Genomic DNA, 19,542 nt, shown 5'->3' with positions numbered 1-19,542 from the left:
TATAAATATAAGGGAAAATTATAAATTATTCAATAAAGTGTTTTTAGAGAAATAAAAAATTAGTTATTTTATACATTAGCTTCATAGGGGCTAATGAATTTAAATACATAAAATGAGGTGATGCATAAAGTAACACATAGCAATGAAAGGAATACAGTACACGCATATATTTATCCTTATGGATTGATCTCAAGCATGCTGTGTATGGCCAGTGTGGTACTCTGTTTTTGTGTCCATACTTATTTATGTAAGCTTAAATTGTTAAGGCAAATTAATCAACATTTATTCTTTTCTGAATATTTCTTCTCACAATTTTCAACTCTTCCTCTAGAGAACTGAAAGTTTTTTTATCTGGCACACACACATTCGAGATAATTAGAGCATTATTTGAAATTATTATGAAAGTAACTCTTTGGAATTGTTCAATTATTTATTGTGTCCTTGATAACTCACGCAATGACTTAATTTGATTGAAATTGTGTTCTAATTAAATTCACTTTTTCTCTTTACCGTCTACACCCAGACTAAATTCATTTTGAATTGTTCCATGTAGAATTAATATGGTCCAATTTTATTTTGACTAATTCTGAAACTCTTCATTATATTAAGAGTGACTAGGCATATAGTTAGGTATAATGGAACAGTCAGTGTCTCTAATTTTTCCCTTTGGACTAATTGTCCCTGTCCATGCTCACATTTCATGATCGGTGACTCTCTTTCAGGCTCAATATGAGAAAAATAAAAATTGCCAGGGATGTAAACATCCTAGAGCAGTTCCCAGCCAATGACAGAATAGAGATTCCCTTTATTTTCCATGGGACAAGTCTTGAGACATGGTTTCAAAAACTATCAGAATTTCTACCAGTATTGGGTGGCTGGGAAATCTAAACCTCTGACTATGGGTTTAACAAAGATCATACAGAGATGTAGGTAGATAGAACATGTGAAAGAGATTAAAGAGCTATTGATAGCAAAACAAAAATTCTAATCTTTAGAATAACATGAAAATATTTGTCTAGCACATCATAGGTAAAAATGGAAACTAAGGTCAAATGTATAGACTAGCATATTAACAATTCAATTATATTAAAATATGTATATTTACAAAATCATTACAAATCAAACCTTTGTTATTTATGTAAGATGGTCTTGAAACAATGATCTATAATCTGGAAGTAAATGATAAATATCAATACAGAAATTAATAAAATATCACATATAATACCTAAACAAATATAAACAGAAAAAATCTAGTGAATAAAAGCATAACTCACTATTTTAGGAAATGGATATATAAGAAGAAATATAAAGAAAATTAAAAGAATATTATGTGTACATTCTATATAAATTATTTGAACATATACAGTCGCAGGCTAAATACATTGCATTATTAGTTTTCTTTTGATGCAGTAAAAAACAGCCACAAAATATCAGTTGTTTTATAGATTTCATTGCATTATGTTCAGAAAATGTAGTTGGTATGATTGGTACTTATTTTATGACATTTAGGTGTTTAAGAATTTCAGGGAGTTTATGCTTAATTTTTCTTTTTTTTTTCTTTTTTCTTTGTTTTATTTTATTATTATTATACTTTAAGTTTTAGGGTACATGTGCACAATGTGCAAGTTTGTAACATATGTATACATGTGCCATGTTGGTGTGCTGCACCCATTAAATTGTCATTTAGCACTGTGTTATATGAACACTTGAAAATCATATGTTCTCTTTTAATCATGTCACAATTCAAAATACATATATTTGCTTACAGGCATTAAACATAGTACTTACCTAATTTTTTCTCCAGTCATTATTTTATTTTAATTGTTCTGATTCTAGACAAAGATCACCTACTGAGTCTTGTTTTTATTCTGTGTTGCTTTCCTTTTTCTTACAGTTTTAATTTGCTTAATGTATTTTACTGTTACTTAGTGTGTCAACATTCATGGGAGTTATATCTGCACTTTAGAATTTATTATAGAACATTAGAAAGTGTAAGTTTTTAATATTCAGATATCGAATTACAAAATAAAGAATGTGCCTCTCTTTTCTTATGTTAGCATTTACCTGACTTATTTTGTCTCTTTACTTTCATTGGCATATACATAAGGAATATCTGCACATTGAATTTATTTTTCTTTCTACCTATGTGAATGTATCTCATTAAAATTAGTCCTTTAACATGTATATTTAGTATTACTATCATCTTATTTTACTCAAGGTGTTTTCTTGGATTTTCATCTTTGATATTGTTCTTATTCTATCTGAGGGCACATGTTCCGGGCCCTGTTTCTCTTATCTCGCATCTGACTTATTATGGTCTATTCTGTTTCTTTCCCTCAGTCCTTCACTTTTTTTGAGACAGTCTCGCTCTGTTGCCCAGGCTGGAATGCAGTGGCACCATGTCGGCTCACTACAACCTCTGCCTCCTGGGTTCAAGCAATTCTGCTGCCTCAGCCTCCTGAGTCCCTCACTTTTTAGGACAGTTACTGATGCCTGTTTTTCTGCTTTTCTGCTTTTCTGTTTTCCAATGGATTTAGAAAGTTGGGCTCAGCTGGCTGTTGGTAATACAAATTGTTGAATTTGCTCTCTGCATTTTTTCAGTTATTGAGTTGAAAGTACTGTGCAAGGATTTATTTTCATTCTAAAAAGGGTACTGGATAATCCCTCAATTTAGGATGGACTCCTAAGCCTTTGCCAGTGCTAAAGGCAATTTGATATTTATATCCTCCTGTTGCCAACATGTAACCAGAAACTGCTCTTCTATTCTCACTCATCAAAGCAGGGACAACAGATGGGGGGTGAAATACCACTTTGATTATAGTGACAGACAAGAACAATTACATGGAGATTTTTGTATTTTTCTTTTAGTGCCATATTCTCATTAAAACTTTCTGTCCTTTTGCTTTCTTTCTTTTTTCTTTTTACCGATATTCCAGATCATTAGTTTCTTAGAAAAGTTAAGCATAGTCTATGTTATTATAATAAACATGCTTCCAAATATCAGTTGATTAGCACAGCAAATTTTATTTCCTCATCATATCACAGCCTGATTAAGGTTGGCTTCTTTCACTGAAAACCTGCGAATCAGACCCATTCCATCTTGTAGATGTAGGTTGGGAAAACCTGGGTTCCAATTTCCTGCTGAAAGGCAAAATGAGGCTGTGAGATGGTGTGTAATGAGTCAAGACTTAGAGGGCCAAACCTGGAAGTCTTTTTTACATTATGTAGGCTTATATTCTGCCAATTAGAATTCATTCCTTTGGTCTACAATCTGTGAGAAAGATTTAGAAGTTCAACTTTCTGTGTTCCCAAGAAAATAGCCAGTGTTTTGAACATCTCATATTATCTTTAATAGAGCCTTTGGGCACCAGACCATTTTATTCTACGTTCACACATTGAACACTCTCACCCTTCCCTGAGACAGATAATATAAAGTCACACCTGGTCACTGATTGTCACTCAGAGTCCAAGTTCTGTAGGTGCCATCAGATCCAGATGTGACCCTCTGTAGTTAGGAGACCTATAAATTTAAAAGGTAGATTATCTGCCTCTCTTTAGCACAAGGACTGAATATGCAATGATGGAGAAGGCATAGAATACACATAATGAACGCCCCCATTCATTATATTGTATAATCCTGGACAGCAATTTAAATCTCAATAGGAAGGAATTTTAATAAAGTTCCCAAGCACATGCTGGGAGTGCAGTAAGCACCTTCGTTGGATGAATTCTGCCCACTAGACAGAACGCTTTGTCCACGGTTCTTTGGGAACTCTGGCTCTTACCTCTGAGAAGTTTTTGTTGCATTACTCTCCTTGGCCATTTATAAACTGAGGGATGAAGACCACATGCTCCTTGAGGGTTCCACAATGAGCCTCTGCTTTCCTGAAAGAAAGGTAAGAACCAAGGCTTTTTTTTTTTTTTTTGGTCTTGAATATTTAAAGGCTTGTATAGATAAGCTAATGGTGCAGGCCTTGGACTTACCCAGTTCTCCCTGCTTATTTGATTATAGTTCTCAAGAATAACTGTAGAATGTACTGGGAATGCAACATCCTTAGATAGAAAGGGACTGGCTAGAACAGACCAGGCTCTGTTCCAGTGCCCCCCAGAAAGAGGATGCACTTCAATGCTTTAGTCCAGCAAATCACGTTCCTCTGGAGTATAAAACCCAGGGCAGGCTGCTTTACCGGATCCTTCAACTGCAGGACCACTGGGGCACACACAGACAAGACTCCATCTACTCTAGGCAGCTTTCTGGAGCCTTGGGAAAAAGTTCACCATAGATCATCAGCTTCTGTTGGTCCTTGCTGTCTATCTGTAAGTGTCAAACCCGCTTCATGAAACTTGTGTGTGAGCGTTCAATCTCCCTAGACTCAGACAAGTTGGTCACATAACTTTCTCCACCAATGGTTTCTTTGGTAAGCAGCTTCTGATCCATTTGCTTCTGCCTCCTAAAATTTCTTTCTGAACGTAGATGTCAAGTGTATTTTACTTCTCTGATTTCTGGCTCTGCGTCTCTTACTAGCTGTTCCTTTGACGCTATCTGAAAAAAAAAAATAAAAGAAAGATAGGAGGGCCATCATTAACTTGATCTTTCATTGGGGGTCACTTTACTAAACCAAGATTCTTTTACTGGCCTATTTTTTATAAAATCTTATGTCAGACATATTCTCTCTTACTCTTGGAAGGCCTTGAATTTCTGGAGTCTCTCTAATATTTCTTCTCATATATTTAAAAATTCACCAATGGCTACAAATACATACTATCATTTTTTCCTAATTCTCTGTTTTGTAAGCATGTCATCTGCCTCCCAATTTACAGTAGTAGGTGGTCTTTATATTTGTCAGTCTCTTATATGTCTTGACTTGCAGTCCCTTTTATAATTGCTGCCTTCCTATGAGACATGAAAATAATGTTTTGCGATGTAAGTTAGATTTTTAATGATGTAGCACCTCACTTCTGTATAAAGTTATTTCATGATCAGAATATTCTAAACTATCCTGTGGCAATAAACTGCTAAATCCCTGTGTCTTTGCTCATTAATGTTTTATTTGTTGATCACTTCACAGCTTTCCACAGCTTTCTCCATTAAATGATGATTCTGTGACTTCTTCCTTCTTATAACTTTACCATCTAACTCAGTGCTTCCAAGGAAGCTTTGAAGGGGGAAAGGGAACAGAGACAGCACACAGAATTTTCTTTTTTTTTTTATTATTATACTTTAAGTTTTAGGGTGCATGTGCACAATGTGCAGGTTAGTTACATCTGTATACATGTGCCATGCTGGTGTGCTGTACCCATTAACTCGTCATTTAGCATTAGGTATATCTCCTAAAGCTGTTCCTCCCCCCTCCCCCCACCCCACAACAGTCCCCAGAGTGTGATGTTCCCCTTCCTGTGTCCATGTGTTCTCATTGTTCAATTCTCACCTATGAGTAAGAATATGCGGTGTTTGGTTTTTTGTTCTTGTGATAGTTTACTGAGAATGATGATTTCCAGTTTCATCCATGTCCCTACAAAGCACATGAACTCATCATTTTTTATGGCTGCATAGTATTCCATGGTGTATATGTGCCACATTTTCTTAATCCAGTCTATCATTGTTGGACATTTGGGTTGGTTCCAAGTCTTTGCTATTGTGAATAGTACCGCAATAAACATACCTGTGCATGTGTCTTTATAGCAGCATGATTTATAGTCCTTTTGGTATATACCCAGTAATGGGATGGCTGGGTCAAATGGTATTTCTAGTTCTAGATCCCTGAGGAATTGCCACACTGACTTCCACAACGGTTGAACTAGTTTACAGTCCCACCAACAGTGTAAAAGTGTTCCTATTTCTCCACATCCTCTCCAGCACCTGTTGTTTCCTGACTTTTTGATGATTGCCATTCTAACTGGTGTGAGATGGTATCTCATTGTGGTTTTGATTTGCATTTCTCTGATGGCCAGTGATGGTGAGCATTTTTTCATGTGTTTTTTGGCTGCATAGATGTCTTCTTTTGAGAAGTGTCTGTTCATGTCCTTTGCCCACTTTTTCTAAAGGCCCAACTGGAAGTGACTTGCTTCACTTTTCTTTATATTCCATTGTCCAGAACTTGGTTGCATGGCCTGCAAACTGACTTCAAAGAAGAGTTGGGAACGTGGTCTTCCTGTGTTTCTAAGTACAAAAAGAGTGCAATGAGTTTCCTGATATACAAGCTTATTATTAACAGTCAATTAGCATCAGAAGGTTATCATACTTTTTTTTTTCTTTTCTTCTTTATATCAAGCCAAGAAAAAAAAAATCCTGCACCTTTTTAAAAACTCATATGGTGGTCACTATACATCATGTATAGGAAAGTGAAGTTTTTAATATTGAAATAAATTACATGTCTGTGTCCCTAGACCAAATACCCATATTCCTTTACTTGGCATTTTTCTTAAATGTGTTTGAGGTTTTATAATTTCCATACTTTTCACTTTCCATTGATTTTCCATTCACACTCCTATTCTTTACCTCACAGTGCCTTTGGGTGAGTAGGCAGGATCAGGGCACAGGTTTCTTCTTAAGGAGAATGCATAAAGCTATCACTTTTCAAGTTCCGAATCATTTGATCATTTATCTCTGTTAGAAAAGACACATGAAATACAAATTAAAACAAAAAGTGAAGATGATAATTAAATCGTTTATTTCTGTATATATTCCATCATTTTACGTTTGCCCTCTTGTAACAAATTCACATTATAACTGCATTATCCTGCTATCCCTCAATAATAAAACCTACAAGATTTATTTAATTTTACTTTTACTAGATGCTTTGTTTAACTGTTGTAAAAAATATTCTTATGTTCCATAGGGTCCTAAGTCAATGATATTTTTTCTGTAAAAGTTAACATAGCGGGTTGAAAAATATGCTTTCCATAACTAATTAAGCGTGGTCAGTTTAGAAGTGTGGTCACTTTGATTAGCTATCTGAGATAATGACTTCCTCTCTCATTGTTAGTTTCAAGATATTCCACTACTTGCACAGCTTGTTAGCTAGTTAAAAAAATCTACTATATCTTCAATAATTGCTTTTCTTCTTATCTTTGAGATTCTATGTGAAGATACTCATACAATAGAAGACAGGCAGGAAGAGTATTTGAAAGTCAATACCTGTTTTTCTTAAAACTTTACTCTGCCAGAAAATCTTATCACTGGTCAACAATCTTATCACATAAGATAACACATATAAACTTTAAAACAAAATTGATTTCAATAGACTTAATGGAAACATCTTTACGCAGACTTTTACTGTCTATTTGGTACCAAGGTGAGAAGAAAAGATTGTCTTCCTCTGTAAATCTCGAATAGGTCTCTTACTTTGATTTTTTCTTTACCTAGGACATGAGAAAATTGTATATCTTTTGGGTAAAATTCAAAATCAATATCAAGGTATCTTATTTCCTTACCTTGGCAATGAAGTCTTAGTATACAAACAATACTCTGTGTTACTATCTTAATTGAAGTGATATGAACCACATCTATTAATTTGATTTGATTGTTACAACTGGGATACTAAATATAAGATTGTTTATTCATTTTATTACCAATTGTTGACAAAAACATAAATATATGAACAAATTTATATGAATAATATTCAAATAATCCTCGAGATTCCATGTATAACATTCTGCTAAAGCAATTGACATATTTCAAGTTCTTTTTAGAAAGAGATTAATGAAACATAATGTAAAGTGAGGATTTTTGCTGCTTGAAAGAATGGCAATTTTTAAAAGTACAGGTAAATATACCACTGCAATTTTATTACCTCTGTGTTTTCTGGGTAATTCTTACAAAAGTTCTATCCTAAGCCATTATATTATAATTTCATAGGAAAATCAATTCCCTTGGTTTTGCTGAAATATGGTTTCTCTGTTTGCTGAAATAAAGTTTTTGTTAATTAGAAATATATATTTCATATTTGGACTATATTAGTCAGGGTTTTTCAGAGAAACCAAACCAAAAATCTGTATTGTCACTGTCCATTAGAAAAACAGAACACACACACACACACACACACACACACACAGACATTTTATCATATATAACATTATATATAATACTATGCATATATATTATTGACGTACAGTTGGCCCTTGAATAATATGAGTTTAATAGCATGGGTCCACTTACATGCAATTTTTTTTTCTACCTCTACCACCCCTAGTACAGCAAGAGAAATCCTTCCTCTTTATCCTCGTCCTCGGCCTACTCAATGTGAAAAATATGAGGATGAAGGCCTTGATGATGATCCACTTCTACTTAATAAATAGTAAATATGTTTTCTCTTTCTCATAATTTTTAATAACATTTCCTTTTCTTTAGCTCACTTCATTGTAAGAATATGGTATATAATAGACATATAACATGCAAAATCAGTTAGTTGTTTATGTTATCAGTAAGGCTTCTGGTAATCAGTAGGATATTAGTAGTTAAGTTTTAGGGGAGTCAAAATTATTATGCAGATTTTTTATTGTGCTGGGGGTCAGTGCTCCTAACTCCTGAATGGTTCAAAGGTCAACTGTATTATGAAGAATTGACTCACATGATTGACTATGGTGCCTGAGAAGTCCCATGATCTGCTGTCTGTAAGCTTCAAGACCTAGGAAAGCTGGTGGTATAATTCAGTATAAGCTCAAAGGCCTGAGAAACAAGGTAAATCTTGGATGAGATAACCCAGTTCAAGCAATTACACAAGAGAAAAGTGCAAAGTTTTCCTTCCTCTGTCTTTTCTTATATTCAGATCCTTAAAAATACCCACTGACTGGGCACGGTGGCTCATGCATGTAATCCCAACACTTTGGGAGGTCGAGGCGGGAGGATCACTTGAGGTCAGGAGCTCCAGACCAGCCTGGCCAACATGGTGAAACCCTGTCTCTATTAAAAATACAAAAATTAGCCAGGCACGGTGGCGGGTGCCTGTAATCACGGCTACTTGGGAGGCTGAGGCAGGAGAAATGCTTGAACCTGGGAGGTGGAAGTTGCAGTGAGCCGAGACTGCGCCATTGCACTCCAGCCTGCAACAAAAGCTAAAACTCTGTCTCAAAAAAAACAAAACAAAACAAAAAAAACCCACCAACAACAGGGAGGCCACCTTTATTTAGTCCACTGATTCAAATGCTACTCTCATTGGGAAACTCCCTTATGGACACATCCAGAAATAATGTTTACCCTGAAGTTACTTGACTCAATCCGATTGGCACATAAAATTAAAGATCAAAAAGACAAATATTTTTCTCATCTTTTAAAATATACATTCATGTGACAGTAAGTTCATTACACAATTTGGAGGGACCAAAGCTAACTAAAAATTGAGATCTCTTTAAAAAGCCAGAAAAGCAGAAAAAGTACACTAAATATACTAAAATATAAAACCTTTAAATGTATATCCTGGTCTCTCTTTCTTAACCTTATAATGGTAATTTTTTTAGCTATTTAGTATAATTGTAAGTAAAGAAAATTTAAATTAGAATTATTACCAAGGATTTTATCATTCATTTGTATCATGTAATATCAGATCCAATGAGCTAACTACAAGAACAGTGGGGATGCTGCAACTATCTCAACTGTTTTTATTTCATTTTTTGACATATGCACTTTCTACCAGTACCTTCTACATTTGATTTACTGATGAACAAGGAAAGATTAAAATAAACAAAAACTTTTAATTCCCCATATGCCTTTTTTTCTATGTCATCCTCTTCAGCATAAGTGGTTGGCTGTATCTGTATTTTGTAGAAGTTTATTGTCTTCTTTCTCTGTCTGGAGTAGGTCATAGTTCCAAAGAAAAGCATGGCTTCTCAAAGATTTTATCACCTGGCTTACTAAACTACAGACCACAGTTAGCTGGTACAGCCATACTTTGTTTTATTGTGCTTCATTTATTGCACCATGGAGTTATTTAATTTTTTCCAAAGTGAATGTTCATGGCAACCCCACATTGAGCGAGTTTGTCATTGCCACTTTTCCAACAGTATGTGTTCACTTGGTGTCCTGGTGCCACAGTTTAGTAATTCTCACATTATTTCAAACTTCTGTATTATTATTATATATTTTGTGGGAATCTATGATTAGTGTCTTTGATGTTACTATTGTTACTGTTTGGTGTGTATTCTGACTGCTCCACTGACTAGCAATTCCCCTATATCTTCCTCTCTTCAAAACTTCATATTCACTGAGACACAAAAAATTAAAATTATGCTGAATAATAACCCTGCGATGGCCTCTAAGTGTTCAAGTGAAACAAAGAGTCACACATCTCTCATTTTTAAATCAAAAGGTAGAAATAATTAAGCTCAGTGAGGAAGGCATGTAGAAAGCTAAAACAGATTCTCTTGGATTCTCTGAATGCTGAGGGAGGTGATGAATCTGCAAACACAAAGTTTGAAGCTAGCAAAGATTGGTAAATAAAATTCAAGGGAAAAAATTCATAATATAAAAGTTCAAGGTGAAGTAGCAGACGCTGATGTAGAAGCTACAGCAAGTTATCCTGAAGGTCTATCTGGCTAAGATAATTGATGAAAGTAGTTACACTAGCAGCAGATTTTCAATGTAGACAAAACAGCCTTTTATTGGAAGAAGACGCCATCTAGAACTTTCATAGTGGAGAAGTGAATACCTAACTTCAAACTTCAAAGGATAAGCTAACTCTCTTGTTAGGGGCTAACGCAGCTTTTGACTAATACGGATGAAAGACTTACAAATGGATTTAACTCAAAAAGTTTCTGTGAGGCACATTATAATCAATCTTTCAAAGTCAAAGAGAATTCTAAAGACAGAAAGAACAAAGTATCAAATCACATATAAAGGAATCTCCATTAGACTAACAGCCTTTACTAGCAAAATCCTTGCAGGCCAGGCAAGAATGGTATAATGTGTTTGTGGGGAAAAAAAACAACAACAAACCCTCTGCCAACTAAAAATACTATACACAGCAAAGATTAACTTCAGAAATAAAGAAGAAATAGTTTTTCTCAGACTAACAAGAACAAGGAATTCATCATTATTATCATGACCCTACAAAAAATGCTTATGCGAATCCTACATCTGAAAGCAAAAGGACAATATCCACCATTATGTAAACATGATAGTATAAAACTTAGAGCAGATACACAAATAAGAAACAGCAAGGAATCATATGTTATCACTATAAATACCACCAAATTACAACACTGAACAATAAGAGAGGAAGAAAAAATAAAGAATATAAAAGAAAATCGGAAACCAACTAACACAACGATGAAAGTAAGTCTTCACCTACAAATAACAATTAAAAATTTAAATGATTGACATTCTCAATTAAAATATATAGACTGGCTCAATGGATGAAAAAGACCCAACCAACTATAAGCTGCTTACAGGAAACTTATTTCTCTCTATGTAAGGACAGACAGAACAACAGCAAAGAATGGAAAAAGATATTTCACACAAACAGAAAACAGCAGCATAAAGTAGGAGCTCTACTTATATGAGACAAAATAGACTTTAAGGCAAAAACCACAATAAAGACACAAAGAAGGTTATTATGCAATGATAAAGGCCATAACTCAGGAAGAAGATATAACAACTGTAATTTATGCACCCAAGACTGGAGCATCCAGATATATGAAGTAAATATTTTTAGAGCCAACGAGAGAGATAGACCAAACTACAAAATAGTGGGGAACTGCAACTGCCCGTTTTCAGCATTGGACAGATCATGTTTACAGAAAATCAATGAAGAAACATTGGACTTCAACTGCACTACAGGCCAAATTAACCTAAAAAGTACAGAACATTTCATCCAATAGCTGCAGAACACACATTCTTCTCATAAACACACGTAGACCATATGTTAGGCCACAAAAGAAATCTCAAATACATTAAAAACTTAAATTCATAACATGTATATTCTCAAACCACAATTAAAAAAACTAGAAATTAATAACATAACAAGAAGAACTCTGGAAACGGTATAAACACATGAAAGTTTCAATAATATGTCCCTAAATGTTCAGTGTTTTGATGATGAAATCAAAAAAGAAATAAAAAAACTGACTGAAATCAATGAAAGTAGAAACAAAACATTTCAAAACTTATGGCATACAGCAAAAGCAGTGCTAAGGGGGAAGTTTATAGCAATAAAAAAGTACATCAAAAAAACAGAAAGAATTCAAATAAATGAACAATGCACCTTAAGAAGCTAGAAAAGGAAGGATAAAACAAACTCAAAATTAGTACAAGGAAAGAAAAAATAAAGATTAGAGCAGAACTAGACAAAATGTAGACTAACATATAATGTGAACAAATCAATGTAACAAAAAGTTGGTTTTTGAAATATATAAAAAAATAGACAAACTGCTATTTTGACTAAGTAAGAAAAAACGAGAGAAGACCCAAATAAATAAAATCAGAAGTGAAAAAAAGGGACATTACAATTGATACTTCAGAAATTCAAAGGATCATTAGACACTAGTGAGAATAACTATATGCCAACAAATTAAAAACCCGAGAGAAAATTATTTTCTGTACACGTGTAACCTGTCAAGATTCAATCAGAAAGAAATAGAAAACATGAACAGAACAATAACAAGTAACTAGATTGAATTCATAATAAAAAGTTTCTCCAAAAGGAAAATGCCAGGACCACATGGATTTATTGCTGAATTAAACCGAACTTTTAAAGTAGAACTTACACCAATTCTTCTTAAACTATTTCAAATAAAATATCCATATCTCATTTTATAAGGCTGCCATTGCTAAGATCCGACAAAGACAGAACAACAACAACAAAAACTGAAGGCTAATATCCCTGAAGAACATAGCTGCAAAATCCTCAACAAAATATTAACAAACTAAGTCCAATAATAACACATCAAAAATATAATACACCATGATCAAATAGGATTTATTTCAAGAACGGAAGAATGGTTTAACGTATAAATATCAAATGTAATTCATCACAATAAAATAAAGGACACAAAGCATATGATCATCTCAATAGATGCAAAAATCATTTATTTGATTAAATTCAATACCACTTCATGATAAAAACTCTCAATATATTTGGTATAGAAGGAATATACCTCAACATAATAAAGGCTACATATAATCAACTTAAGCTAACATCATACTGAATGGGGAAAAACTGAGAGCCTTTTCTTCAAGAGCTGCAACAAAACAAAGATGTTCAATTTTACCACTGTTATTCAAAATAGTACTGGAAGTGCTAGCCAGAGCAACTAGGCAAAAGTAAGAAATAAAAAAGCATCCAAATTAGAAAAGAAGAATTCAAATTTTCCCTCTTCATACATCATAATCTTTTACATAGAAGAACCTAAAGACCACCAAAAAACTCTTAGAACTGATAAACAAATTCAATAAATTTGCATGAAACAGAATCACATACAAAATTGATTTGCATTTTTGTAAACCAATAATGAAAAACATCAAGAAAGCAATCACATTTACAATATCTACAAAACAAAATAAAATACCTGGAAATAAATTTAACCAAGGAGATGAAAGATCTCTACAATGGAAAATACAAAATACTGATGAAAAGGAACTGAAGCGAATACACATAAAAAATGGAAAAACATCCCATGCTCATGCACTGGAAGAATTAATATGGATAAATTGAACACACTATCCAAAGCAACTACAGATTACATGAAAGACCTATGAAATCTCTATTTTTTTTCACAGAAATAAACAATACTAAATTCCTATGAGAATACAAAAGATTCTGAATAGCCAAAGCAATACTGAGCAAAAAGAAGAAAGATGGAGGCACCATACTACTTGACTTCAAAATATGCTACAAATTTATCGTTACCAAAGAAGCATGGTTTTTCTAGAAAAACAAACACATGGGCCAATAAAACATAATGGAGCACCCAGAAATAAATCTGTGCTTTTTTAACTAACTGATTTTTGACAAAGGTACCAAGAACATGATTTGGGGAAGGAACATTGTTTTCAATAAATGGTGGTAGAGAAACTACATATTCCTATGATGAAGAGTGAAACTATTATAGATCTCCATCTCAACATAAAAATCAACTAAAAATGGATTAAAGAGTTAAGCATAAGACCTGAAATTATCTGCTATCAGAAAACAAAGAGAAAATGCTTCAGAAAATTGGTCTAAGCAAAGATTTTATGGGTAAGACTTCAAAAGCTCAGGCAACAAAACTTAAAATAGATAAATGAGACCACATCAAACTAAAAAGCTCTGAACAGCAAAGAAAACAACAGAGTGAAGAGACAATCTGTAAAATGGGAGAAAATACAAGGAATCTATTCATTGACAAGGGACTAATATCCAGAATATACAAGTGAGTCAAACAACTCAGCAGCCAAAAAAAGAGAGAAAAAAATAGATTTTTTAATTGGCTAAGAATCTAATAAACATTTATCAAAAGAAGGCATATAGGCTGGGCGTGGTGGCTCACGCCTGTAATCCCAGCACTGTGGGAGGCCGAGGCGGGCAGATCACGAGGTCAGGAGATTGAGACCATACTGGCTAACACAGTGAAACCCCGTCTCTACTAAAAATAACAAATAGCCAGGCATGGTGGGGGGTGCCTGTAGTCCCAGCTACTCCGGAGGCTGAGGCGGGAGAATAGTGTGAACCCGGGAGGCGGGGCTTGCAGTGAGCCGAGATCGCATCACTGCACTCCATCCAGCCTAGGGGACAGAGCAAGACCCCGTCTCAAAAAAAAAAAAAAAAAAAAAAAGGCATATAAATGACCAAGAAGAAAATTAAAAATGCTCAACATCACTAATCATCAGAGAAATGCAATAAAAACCACAATGAGAAATCATCACACCCCAGTTAAAATGGCTAATATACTACATGTTTTCACTCATATATGGGAGCTTTTTTTTTTTTTTTTTTAAAGAGCTCATGGAAATAGAGAATAGAATTGTGGTCATTAGAAGTTGGGCAAGTTAGTGGGAGGGGATTATAAGACGAATTTGGTTAATGAACACGAAGTTACAGCCAGATGGAAGAAAAAAGTTCCAGTGTTTTGTAGCAGCGTAAGGTAAACATTGTTAACAATCATTTAGTCTATATTTTCCAAAAGCTAGAAGAGAGGAATTTGAGTGTTAACAACATGAAGAAATGATAAGTATTTGGGTTGATGGATATGCTAATTACCCTGATTTGATCATTACATATTGTATATATGTTTCAAAATGTCACTCTGTAACCCGCAATTATGTACAATTATTGCATGTCGGCTAAATATAAAGAAAAATAAATTGTCACCAATTTTTTGCATGGTAGTATGAGTGAATTTGCTTTTTCAATTCTAATTTTGAGCAACGCACAGTCTGCTCTCAGATCCCCACCTATCTAGGTTGTATTGTAAGGTACATCTAATTGATCCACCAATAGTAATGGTTCTAACCTCTTCCCTAGTACATTTTTTTTTCTATTTGTATCCAGACATGAACAGAAATCAACTAAAATAACCATGACTCTTCTACATCTTTTACCTCAAGACAAAATTTAGAATTATAAAAACCACAAAGCCAGAATTATTTCTGTGGAATTTTCTGTGTTATATCATATTTTTTCATTCCCAAGTCTATGAATTTCATTCCCAAGTCTACATGCATTAGGAGGAAAAAATGCATAAATTAAAAGCACAGTGTATAGGGTGAGAGGAAACAATTATCTGAAAAAATTTACACACACAATAATTGTTTTGGGGAACAACTCTCTGAAATCAATAAAGTGGAAAAAAAATCCTTTTTTTTATTAAAAACCTTTTTTTAAAAGAATCAGATGGAAGAGGAATTCAGCCATGGCTGAAAAGCCAAATGCTTGTCTTTATTTTAAGAAAAATAATTTATAAATGATCTTCCCAAGACATTTTTCATTTCACTAAATTCAAAAAAAAATATGATATAGTTCATTATCTGATACAAATATTGAAGAACATAACAGACACATTTTCTAATACACAGATTTCAAGTTTAAATGTCTTTCATTATATCTCTGCTAGAAATAAAGACTTTATATTAAAGTATAACCATTCATAAGTGGGAGGGTAGGTGGTGTACAGGCTAATGTATTTGTAGTTTTATATCATAGTGTATGGAATGAAGTGGAAATTCATTACTGTGTCACTTAAGTAAACAATTCTGAATCTAACCTATCTACCTTTAGAGCTTTCCACTATTTTCCCTCAGAGACATTCTTTAAATCTGACCTATGTAATGTTCCTCCTTATGCCCCATGATTGGTTTCGATTTTCCATTACACATATCTAAAGTTGAAACACAGTTCCGATGCCACTCCCAATAAATTCTTCCTTATTCTCCAATCCTAAATATTCCTGACCACCCCCAAACTCCAGTTCTTTATTCCATTATCTGCAGACCTTTGTGATTCTCTTAATACTTCAAATAAAATTTTAATATATGTGAACTAATTGTCATAGAACCCACTTCCAAAATTGCACTAACATTCTATATTGCTTATCATATTTATAATATCAATACCCTAACACTCACCTAACTAGAGTTGTATTTTTAAAATTCATTTATTCATTAGAAGTAGTCAACGTAATGCAAACTTTCCAATAAAAAGTTACCTTTAAGGCCGGGCATGGTGGCTCATGCCTGTAATCCCAGCACTTTAGGAGGCCGAGGCAGATCACGAGCTCAGGAGTTTGAGACCAGCCTGGGCCACACGGTGAAACCCCATCTCTACTAAAATACAAAAAATTAGCCGGGCGTGGTGGCATGTGCCTGTAGTCCCAGCTACTCGGGAGGCTAAGGCAGGCGAACTGTTGAACCTAGGAGGCAGAGCTTGCAGTCAGCAGAGATCGCGCCACTGCACTCCAGCCTGGATGACAGCGTGAGACTCCGTCTCAAAAAAAAAAAAAAGTGACCTATAATAACTTTTGTATTAATGCACATATATTTGGTGCTCATGCTCCCATGTCTTTCTGTTTCTTTTACTCTCCCTAGTAGCTTCTCTGGCTACCACTGTGCATTAGATCAAGTAAGAACCTCCATCAGAGACTCAGATTTAAACTGTGAAAGGAATTAAGGGATATCATCCATCTCAGCAACAAACCATTGTAGTTATTTTAACTGTTTCCAGGTCATCATACTATATTTTCTCCCATTTACTTCTTTCAACATGTTGGGATAAATTAGAATCAATTTATTCTTTAATTCACAAGAAGTTCTTAGAGTAGTTTCTTCTTTTCATGTTATTGAGCTACAGACGTCAAATTTAACTGCTGTCTTTGCTGTTCTTTTCTCTCTTCAATCTGTTTCTATTGATGTAACCACTGAGCTATCTTCTTTGACCTGCTTATTTCTCAAGATTTCTCACACAACTGTGGAAACTCCCTGTTTCTTATTGAATGGACTTCATAAAACAATGAACCTCATACCATAGAACTACTCAGGAAGACTTGATATTGAGCATTTAAAAATGTTAGGGTTTATTTATTAGTTGTTTCATCACAGTAATCTCAAGAGGAATAGGAAAAACATGAAAGAAAAAAGGAATAAGCCACTGATACAGTGGGCTTAAGCTTTGATGTACAATGTGGAATGCTCACTGTGATATTTATTCTCTGTCCCAATGAATTGGGAAAAGGAGATGGAGTCCATAAATCTATGTGGTTTTAAACCACCTCAAAGGTGAGAGATCATTTAAGGTGAGATTATTGGATTGCCTTGTGGTTACTTTTATGCTGCCTCATGTAAGCAAAATACTAAAGAGAGCTATGGGCAAATGTGGAAAGTTATTCCAGAGAAGTATTTGAAGCTGTTATAATATAAATTTACTTGGGAAAAATATTGTGTGGAAGAGTTAAGCAATGCATATTTGAAGGAATTAATGTCATCTTGTTACCGGTGTAGGAGATCTGAGTTATCCCGAGTTACTGAGGCCATATCTCTATGGGTCTGCAGCAATTTCAGTTCTTGCCTCCTCAGAAGAAAGAATTTGACTGAGGGGCATAAAGCAGAGAGACCAAGACAAGTTTCAGAACAGAAGTGGAAGTTTATGTAAAAAGCTGTAGAATAGGAAAGAAAGGAAGATTTACTTGGAAGAGATCCAAGAGGGCACCTACAGGTCAAAGAAAGAAAAGGGGCATTTAACCTTGATCCTAGGGCTTTTATAGGCTTGCCTCTTTGCCATAATTCTTCCCTTAAGATGGACTTCCCGCATGCGCAGTGCCCTTCTTACCTTGGGAACTGAACACACACAGTATGTTTAGAAAGTTGTATGCATGCCTATCTGAGGTTTTCTTCATTTTTTTTTTTCTAGTGGAGTGTCCCTGGAAGGTCATACGTCACCATCTTGTCTCCTAGTGCACATATCCAGGAAGTTTCTTCTCCCTGGAATCTGCATTCAATCAATAATTTAGTGTTAACAGCTGTGGAGCATCAGGAGATTATCTCTCCCTGGCTTTGGAGAAGTAGTGTGATAATTGTCAAACCATCACCTGATATACCTAGTCGGTGGGGTCAGAGGCCTTTCCTGCCATGCTCATGCCATCTAACTACCTATAATAATCTGTGTCCACTCTAAAACTTGATTGGTAACATTACTTTTCTATCAAATGAAGGCTCCCAATAGTCTCCTCTTTCTACCTTTCTAGCATATTTTTTTATTTGGATGTACAAAATCATTGAGTTGTATACGAAATATATTTATTCCTTTGGAAGATTAAGTATAATTGGTTTATAATATAAATAGGTTCCACCTATAACTTACCATACTATCCCCACTGTTAACTTTATTCAACTGTAAATACAACGAAAGTATTATTTTTACCTAGTGTATCTTAAGTGCCAGCTACTTAGCTGAATCCTAGAATTTTCTGAAGGTTCATCTTATTTTCATGTAGTTTACCTAATTTTAAACTACACTTTCTACCCTGTGTCATCTTGATTTCACCGAAGAAGGCCTATAACTTCCCATGGTTTATCACTCGTGTTTTCAAAATGATACTATTTCAGCCTTCTCTAGAAATGTCTTATGTCCTTTTAAGGATAAAATAACATATCATTTTTCCCCAGGTTAAAATGCTTTTGATTTCTGATAAATTTTGGCTCTGCAAATCTCATCTTGAATTGTAATTCCAAGGTGTTCCTATTGTGGGAGGGACTTGTAATCTTCACATGTCAAGGGAGAGAAGTGATTACATCATGGGGCTGCTTTTCCCCAAGCTGTTCTCATGATAGTGAGTGAGTTATCACTAGATCTGATGGTTTTGTAACTATGTGGAAATTCCTCCTTTGTCTTTCTCTCTTTCCTGCTACCTTGTGAAGAAGGTGCCTGCTTCCCCTTCCACCATGATTGTAAGTTGCCTAAGGCCTCCCCAGCCATGTGGAACTGTGAGTCAATTAAACCTGTTTCCTTTATAAATTACCCAGTCTCAAGGAAGTTCTTTATAGCAGTGTGAAAACAAACTAATAAAATCTCCTTGTTATTTCATCCCCAACTCTTCCATCTTTTTCACTATAAATACTTCAACAATACCATAAGTTTTCAA

This window comes from Pongo pygmaeus, chromosome 4 (genome assembly GCF_028885625.2).
Source record: "Pongo pygmaeus isolate AG05252 chromosome 4, NHGRI_mPonPyg2-v2.0_pri, whole genome shotgun sequence".
Lineage (NCBI taxonomy): Eukaryota > Metazoa > Chordata > Mammalia > Primates > Hominidae > Pongo > Pongo pygmaeus.
This window is presented reverse-complemented; position numbering follows the sequence as displayed.